We start from the raw sequence: 7,906 nt of genomic DNA, 5'->3' as shown, positions 1-7,906 counted from the left end.
ATGGAATCTGGCTGTCATTAATCTCCAAAATAGTGTAGAGAGAGGAGCCCAAACCCTAGGAATGATGGAACTGAATTATATTCTCAGCTGTCTGTTGATTATGAACTAGGCCATCTTGGGGGATTCACCTCACCAGTCAGATCTCCATTCTCTTATGTACAGAAGAAAAAGAAAGCTCAATTGTCTTTAGGAGTCCAACTCATCCTGAATGTTTACTGAGAGAGTAAACTTTGGGAAACACAGGCATTTTAAGGCCAACATTAGGATTAGAAAATATCTTAGAAACACAATGCCTATTCCAGGAGCAAGAAGCGCCACTCTGGCAGATGCAATCTAATATCTGGTGATGGTAGAAAAGGGCACGAGCTGAAAATATGGGCAAATCATCTGTGACAAGAATGTCCTGACAGCGATTAAATGTAATTATTCTACAAGGTACAGGAAGTGTAATGACAAAGAACCAAGGTACAAGTAATATGTGAGGAGGTAAAGGAAATCATGAAGGCATCTATCAGTCCATTGAATGCTGTCAGTCCAAGGACTGAGAATAGGAGAAAGAACCTCATCCTGGAGGAGAAACTACAAGATAAAGTCATGGGGCCAAGATGCAGAAGCCTCAGGTCTGGTATCAGAGTAAGACTAGCATACTCTTGACTTGATACTCGGTTGCAAAATTAACCTTTGTTTTCCTAGAGCTAGACTTGAGTGAAAGTCGCTTAGTTGTGTCCGACTCTTTGAGACACCATGGACTATGCAGTCCATGGAATTCTCCAGGCCAGAATACTGGAGTAAGTAGCCTTTCCCTTCTCTGGGGGATCTTCCCAACCCAGATCCCCCACATCCTTTCTCTAATAGATCTTCCCAACCCAGGAATCGAAATGGGGTCTCCTGCATTGCAGGTGGATTCTTTATCAACTGAGCTATCAGGGTAGATCCTTAAAATATAGTGTTTCTGCTGGATTGAGGAAAGTGGTCCTGTCTGCAGATAGAAATATTCTGAAGAGCAGGCAGGTCTGGGATATTGACTCCAGCTGAAGGATAATTATTTTCACTAAGGTTTATCCCAAGGCCAAGGTTGAGTTTTTATATTTATTTATTTATTTTTTTTTGATCTGGTTCTTTAGGCAGAGTCATTTCTAAATGTATTTACTTATAAAACTCCTCAATTTTAGCATTTTGTAATTAGGACATTCCCTTTAGGAAATCTTTTTTAAAGATACAAATGTATTTATCTGTATGTTTGTTGCCTATTTTTAGCACTGATTACTTAATCAAAATAGCAGGGAGAAATTCAGGCTACTGAAGGAGTGAAAACATAGGTAGTAGGAAGAGAATAGAGGGAAAGATCTGGGTCACTCAGTGCGTCCAGAGTTTGGAAGTTTCCAAGAGTAGCACTCCAAAGGGCTTACTTAGGAGGAGATTTTGTATAATTAGGCTCTTGATTTCAGATGTTGCTTTGTAAAGTTTTGGAATATGACCTAATATCATTTTGGAAAGAAAGCTCTCAACCTTCAGTCTTATTTTGCTATTTTTGTAAATAAATCCAATGTCTCTTTAGTGACTCAACCTAGAAGACAGTGATCTATTATATGGTTATGATCTTACTGATGTCAAAGTTATCTTTTGAGTTCTTATTTCCCAAAGTGTTCACAGAGGTATTCTATAGAATCAAAAGTGATGATGATGTGTTATATCTATCACACTGTACCAATGTATCTAGCTGTACTATTTTATTGTAATTATATTATCTCTCTCAGTCTCTCCACAGGACCTACTAAACCCTTTTGTACATTCCTTGTAGTGGTCAGGAAATTCTGTGTATTTATAGAATTCAGATTGAGAGGATGAAATGAGGTTAGGTATGAGTTCACAAAATGTATTAAGTGGCTCAGCAGCATGAAGCAAAGTTTGGGCAGCATAAATTCTCATATTCAGAACATTTCCCTTTGGCCTCTTGTCATTATTCTGACTTTCCCTTGGCTTTCCTGTTTGAAGTCACTCTTACTAGCCATGGTTTTAGATACAAGTTAACTATCTGGTACATATGAAACACAGAATAAGCAAAAAATGTCAATAGGAGTAAATTTGATACAGTCATGATGGTTGTTTTTCAGTCACTCAGTTTTGTCCCACTCTTTGTGACCCCATGGACCACAACACACCAGGCTTCCCTGTCCTTCACTATCTCCTGGAGTTTGCACCAACTCATGCCCATTGAGTTGGTGATATCATCCAACCATCTCATCCTCTGTCACCCCCTTCTCCTCCTGCACACAATCTTTCCCAGCATCAGAGTCTTTTCCAGTGAGTCAGGTCTTTGCATCAGGTGGCCAAAGTATTGGAGCTTCAGCTTCAGCATAAGTCCTTCCAATGAATATTCAGGGTTGATTTCCTTTAGTACTGAATGGCTTTATCTCCTTGCTGTCCAAGGGATTCTTAAGAGTCTTCTCCAACACCACAGTTCAGAAGCATCAATTCTGTAGCACTCAGCCTTCTTTATGGTCCAACTCTCACATCCATACATGACTATTGGAAAAACCATACCTTTGTCAGCAAAGGCATGTCTTTGCTTTTTAATATGCTGTCTAGGTTTGTCATAGCTTTTCTTCCAAGGAGCGTCTTTCAATTCCATAGCTGAAGTCACCGTCTGCAGTGATTTTGGAGCCCAAGAAACTAAAGTCTGTAACTATTTTCATATTTTCCCCCCCTACTTGCTGTGAAGGGATGGGGCTGAATGTCATGATCTTAGTTTTTTGAATGTTGAATTTTAAGCCAGCTTTTTCACTCTCTTCTTTCACTTTGATCAAGAGGCTCTTTAATTCCTCTTTGCTTTCTGTCATTAGGCTGGTATCATCTGCATATCTGAGGTTATTGATAGTTCCCTCTGCAGTCTTGATTTCAGCTTGTGCTTCATCCAGCTGAGCATTTCACATGATGTTCCATGGGGTAGCAAGAGTCAGGCATGGCTTGGAAACTAAACCACCACCTACATAGATAAGGAGTAGTGAGGTTAACTCTGATTGAAAAATATCTCCCCATTCCAGTCTGCGAGTTGTACATTTATTTTCAGTGAGATTCCCACCATGTTCCTTTAAAAGGTTTAATGTACTCATGAAACATCTGAATTACAGTCATTGACATTTTCCTTTGAATTTCTTTAATAAAAATGTTGATTGCCAAGGTCATTTTTACTAAAGAGCAAGAGTATTGTTGAAAGAATACATGTGGAGTGGAAGCTTATAATTTAGGACTGAAAGATGACATGTATTGGGTTGGCCAAAAAGTTTGTTTGAGGTTTTATGGAAAAACCTAAATAAACTTTATGGCCAACCCTATACTTTATCTAGAGAAAGAAATGGTTAAATGTACTATAATTTTACATTTGAAGGGGAAAAATAAAACACCACTTGAAAGATGAGAAATATATACAAAATGAAAATTTAGAACTTGAAAGAGAATAGAACTCTAAATAATGAGTGAAAATGTCTTTGAATATCTGAAAGTTGTTCAAGTGGTCTCTTAGCTTCAAATAAATATATGCCTAGTATCAAAGCCACAGCTAATTAAGGAAATAAGAGAGTCAGAATAGTCAAATATTAGGAGTGATCTAAAAAGCTGCAATGTTCAGAGTATCTTTAATTTATATTATTATTGATGCTAAGTATTCTTCCTACATCATGTGAAATTATATATAGGTCCATCCATTTGATATGTGCATAGGCTGTTTTAAGAGTAGAGTAGTGAATAGTAGTAAATGCCACTGAAATATGGTTTTTTAGATGTGGTCTAGGTAGAGTTGAGAGTCCATAATAAAAGTGATGAATTGATTAAAATCTTCCTTTCCTGATTTCTTTGTTTTAAGCACAGTTGTTTAAATTCCCTATATGGTTAGAATGCATGTACTTTTAAGAAAGCATTCTGCTGAAAGTAATTGGATGTTTTCCATCATCACACAAATTTGTTTGTAGGTGTTTGATATTCTTGGAAAGTCAGGTGATAGGCATTTATTACAATCAGAGAGGCCCTCCAAAGAGCAAATCCATAGTTGTTTAACAAAACAGAGCAATTTCATGAGTTCTAGGTAAGTCCTTTGAAAGAACATTTTGTTCTGAAAGCTTTTAAACATTAAGAGAGTAAAACATATCAACACAGTCTACATTTTCTGTGAGGGAGGTATATGCTTATTTCACTGAATAGTCATGGAAAACATATGCATAGCATAATTTTTAATGACATAATAGAGTTACAGCATCAAAGAAATGGTTTAGAGCAAAAGCTCTTGATTTGAACTGCCTGGGTTCGATCCCAGCTCTACAACCTATCAATATTTGAACTTGGAATAAGCCATTTAATTTCTGTTTGCCTCTATTTCTTTGATAAGAATGAAGGTAATAATAGTAATTATTTACATCTGTTCTTTGGACAGTTAAAGGAAATTCTAATATATGAACAATATAAATACTGGTGTATTGTATGTATTTGTACCATGTATGTGTGTATGTTTCTTGTACATACAAGTACATGTACATATGTACATATGTACATATATACCTTGAACATGAAATAAAGTGAAAGTGAAGTCTCTCCATCATGTCCAACTCTTTGCGACCCCATGGACTGTAGCCTACCAGGCTCTTCCATCCATGGAATTTTCCAGGCAAGAGTACTGGAGTGGGTTGCCATTTGCTTCTCCAGAGGATCTTCCCAACCCAGGGATCGCACCCAGGTCTCCCTCATTGCAGGCAGATGCTTTATGTTCAGAGCCACCGTATCTTGGACATACAAGTACTCAAATTAGGGTTTTATTATAACTTTTGATGACTTTTCTTATATAGTTTTGGGTTTAAATAACTGCAGGTTGATACAGAAAAAATCATATAGAGTGTGAGTTTTTCCCTGTCACACAGAAAATCTATACAGCAACAACCTTATATATCTCACAGATTACGTAGACAGTGGAGAGGGAAATACCCATCAGTGGAGTTAAAAGCCCTACAGTATTTAGCATTCCATTCTCATTCTGTGTTAATGAAGGAGAGTTCCTAAAAATGAGGAAATGAACAATTAAAACATCTCAATCATTATATCTGCATTACATTCATGGGTTAAAACTCCTGCCTATTCTAAATGCTGACCCTCAAAATGGTAGTGGGTCTTTATTGGGAATCAGGAGGATGCATTCAGTTGGAAAACATTCCTGGAAATGATTCTCATATGTTCTCAGTCTCTTTATTCAGATTAGCTGTCATTAGATACTATCCTAATGACAAGAACAAGATGTTCTTCCCAGAGAGATGATACTGCAGACAGCACTTGCAGAAAAATCTGTTTTTACTTCCACAAACCATGGTGTTGGATAAATTTCTCATTCTACTGTACAGAAAAAGCTAAGAAGTTAAAACGTCTATAAGTAGAAGAGTCAGTCTGTAAAAATGCTACTTTCAATATGTGACCAAAACAGCCATGTTGGTTAGTACAGCTAGGAGGAACAAGTCTAACATGTCCAGTCACCAATATTTTGACCAGCAGAGTAGAGTTAGAGCAAATTAGAAAGGCAAGGGATTTAGTTTAAAGCTTGTTTTAAGAGACAGCATGCCAAGAAAAATCACCATCTTGCAAACCAGTGCAGCATGATACAGGAACACAAGGCATCTGAGTCTAGTACATTATAACATAGAGTGCAGTGAAAGAATGAGAAATGTGATAGTAATGTTAGGCAGAGAAAGTTGAAGTTTCCAGAGAAAATGTTCCAGAGAAGTCTATATGATTTTGAGTTGTGTAATGTGTAGGAATTTCTTCATCATTCATGCACAAATAGAACATTTGACACAAATGGATACAAGAATATCAGTGAGAATCAGTCTGATTTGGTTCAGAAACACTTCATGGCTGGAGAAACATCATCACCTCCTTAAGAAGGCAAAGAAAAATAGCAAGCTGTTGAAATTAGACAAGCTGTTTATAGTTAATAAAAATTCATTTAGAGCTCATCTCACTACAAATTTCTTTTTTAAATAATACCTTATGGCAGAAAATGAAGAGGAACTAAAAAGCCTCTTGATGAAAGTGAAAGAGGAGAGGGAAAAAGTTGGCTTAAAGCTCAACATTCAGAAAGCTAAGACCATGGCATCTGGTCCCATCACTTCATGGGAAATAGATGGGAAAACAGTGGAAACAGTATCAGACTTTATTTTGGGGGGCTGCAAAATCACTGCAGATGGTGACGGCAGCCATGAAATTAAAAGATGCTTGCTCCTTGGAAGGAAAGTTATGAACAACCTAGATAGACTATTCAAAAGCAGAGACATTACTTTGCCAACAAAGTTCCGTCTGGTCAAGGCTATGGTTTTTCCTGTGGTCATGTATGGATGTGAGAGTTGGACTGTGAAGAAGGCTGAGCACCAAAGAAATGATGCTTTTGAACTGCAGTGTTGGAGAAGACTCTTGAGAGTCCCTTGGACTGCAAGGAGATCCAACCAGTCCATTCTAAAGGAGATCTGTCCTGGGATTTCTTTGGAAGGAATGATGCTAAAGCTGAAACTCCAGTACTTTGGGCACCTCATGTGAAGAGTTGACTCATTGGAAAAGACTCTGATGCTGGGAGGGATTGGGGGCAGGAGGAGAAGGGGACTACAGAGGATGAGATGGCTGGATGGCATCACTGACTTGATGCACATGAGTCTGAGTGAACTCCAGGAGTTGGTGATGGACAGGGAGGACTGGTGTGCTGTAAATCATGTGGTCGCAAAGAGTCAGACACGACTGAGTGACTGAACTGAATACCTTTATTAATTGAATAATAACATCATGATTTATTGACTATACATTAGTGACAAATGCCAGACAAATCATTTAGCATATATTACCTAATTTAACACCACAACCTTAGGTTTTCATGTTGAATATTCTACCAAAGACTTTGTTAGGTATAAGTTAGAGCTGTGTAGCAAGGATTAAAACCAAGTCAGGAAGCCAAGATTTCTGAAAAATGTAATTATTGTTTACCTTAAAATTAATAGTCATTACTAGACATCCAGTAAATAATATACTAAGTATATACAGAAAATATTATACAATACCTGTCTTTCAAATAATATTTCAGGTTTCTGTTACTTTTTATATATTAACTATGAAAAAACAGTATAATTTATAAAATAATCAATAGAATAAGACTGTAAGAAAGTGCTAAGGCACAGTTGTTTGTTTGTTTTCATTTTAGCAACTTTTATTGAGTATTTTGGTAGTTGTGATCATGATCCTCTTTCTGAAGTTTCAAAAAAGGAGGAAGAAACATTGTTTTTCCTCAAGGAGCTCATAATCTAGAAGGGAGATAAACAACTAAAGAAATATGAACAGCCAGAGCATTAATAAACTCTATGTAACTAATCAATAGTTTTGATAATCAAAAAATCAAATAATTACATTTAGTATGTTCTCTTTAATACTATGTACCTGTTGGATTGGTGATTATGTTATGTTATATTATATATATATAATATTTAATATAATATTATATAATAACAGCCATTGTGTTAATCAGGTGAATTTTATCTAGGGTTACTCCAGGATCATGTGAGATGAAATCAGTTAGTCTTTTGTTGAGAAGTGTTTTAATTGCCTCTTTAAATGTACTTTCAAACTGAGGAATGATAATATGTACATTGAGTGCTTTTCCATTTTGAATGTTTTACCCTCAACACTGGGATCAATAAATAAGTAAATGGTGATAGGCAAAAATCTTATTGAATAGGGAAAAAAGTCTTTTTGCCATTGATCTGGGCACTGCTTTTTTGATGATGAATTGAAAAACACAGGTAACAAAAGCAAAACTAGACGTATGGATTTGAAACCTGAAGGTCCTGTTCACAACAAAGGAAACAATCAACAGAATGAAGAGACAGTCTGC

General features: G+C 36.6%; 1 protein-coding gene across 19 annotated transcripts in view; it reads left to right on the top strand.

The window, feature by feature from the left end:
* Window positions 1-7,906, top strand: part of CTNNA3 (catenin alpha 3) — a 1,911,430-nt gene that overhangs the window by 1,376,457 nt on the left and 527,067 nt on the right. The gene's annotated exons all lie outside the window — the stretch shown is intronic.

Source organism: Bubalus kerabau, chromosome 1 (genome assembly GCF_029407905.1).
Source record: "Bubalus kerabau isolate K-KA32 ecotype Philippines breed swamp buffalo chromosome 1, PCC_UOA_SB_1v2, whole genome shotgun sequence".
NCBI lineage: Eukaryota > Metazoa > Chordata > Mammalia > Artiodactyla > Bovidae > Bubalus > Bubalus kerabau.
The sequence above is the reverse complement of the archived record's forward strand: the minus strand, read 5'-3'. Positions and strand labels throughout refer to the sequence as shown.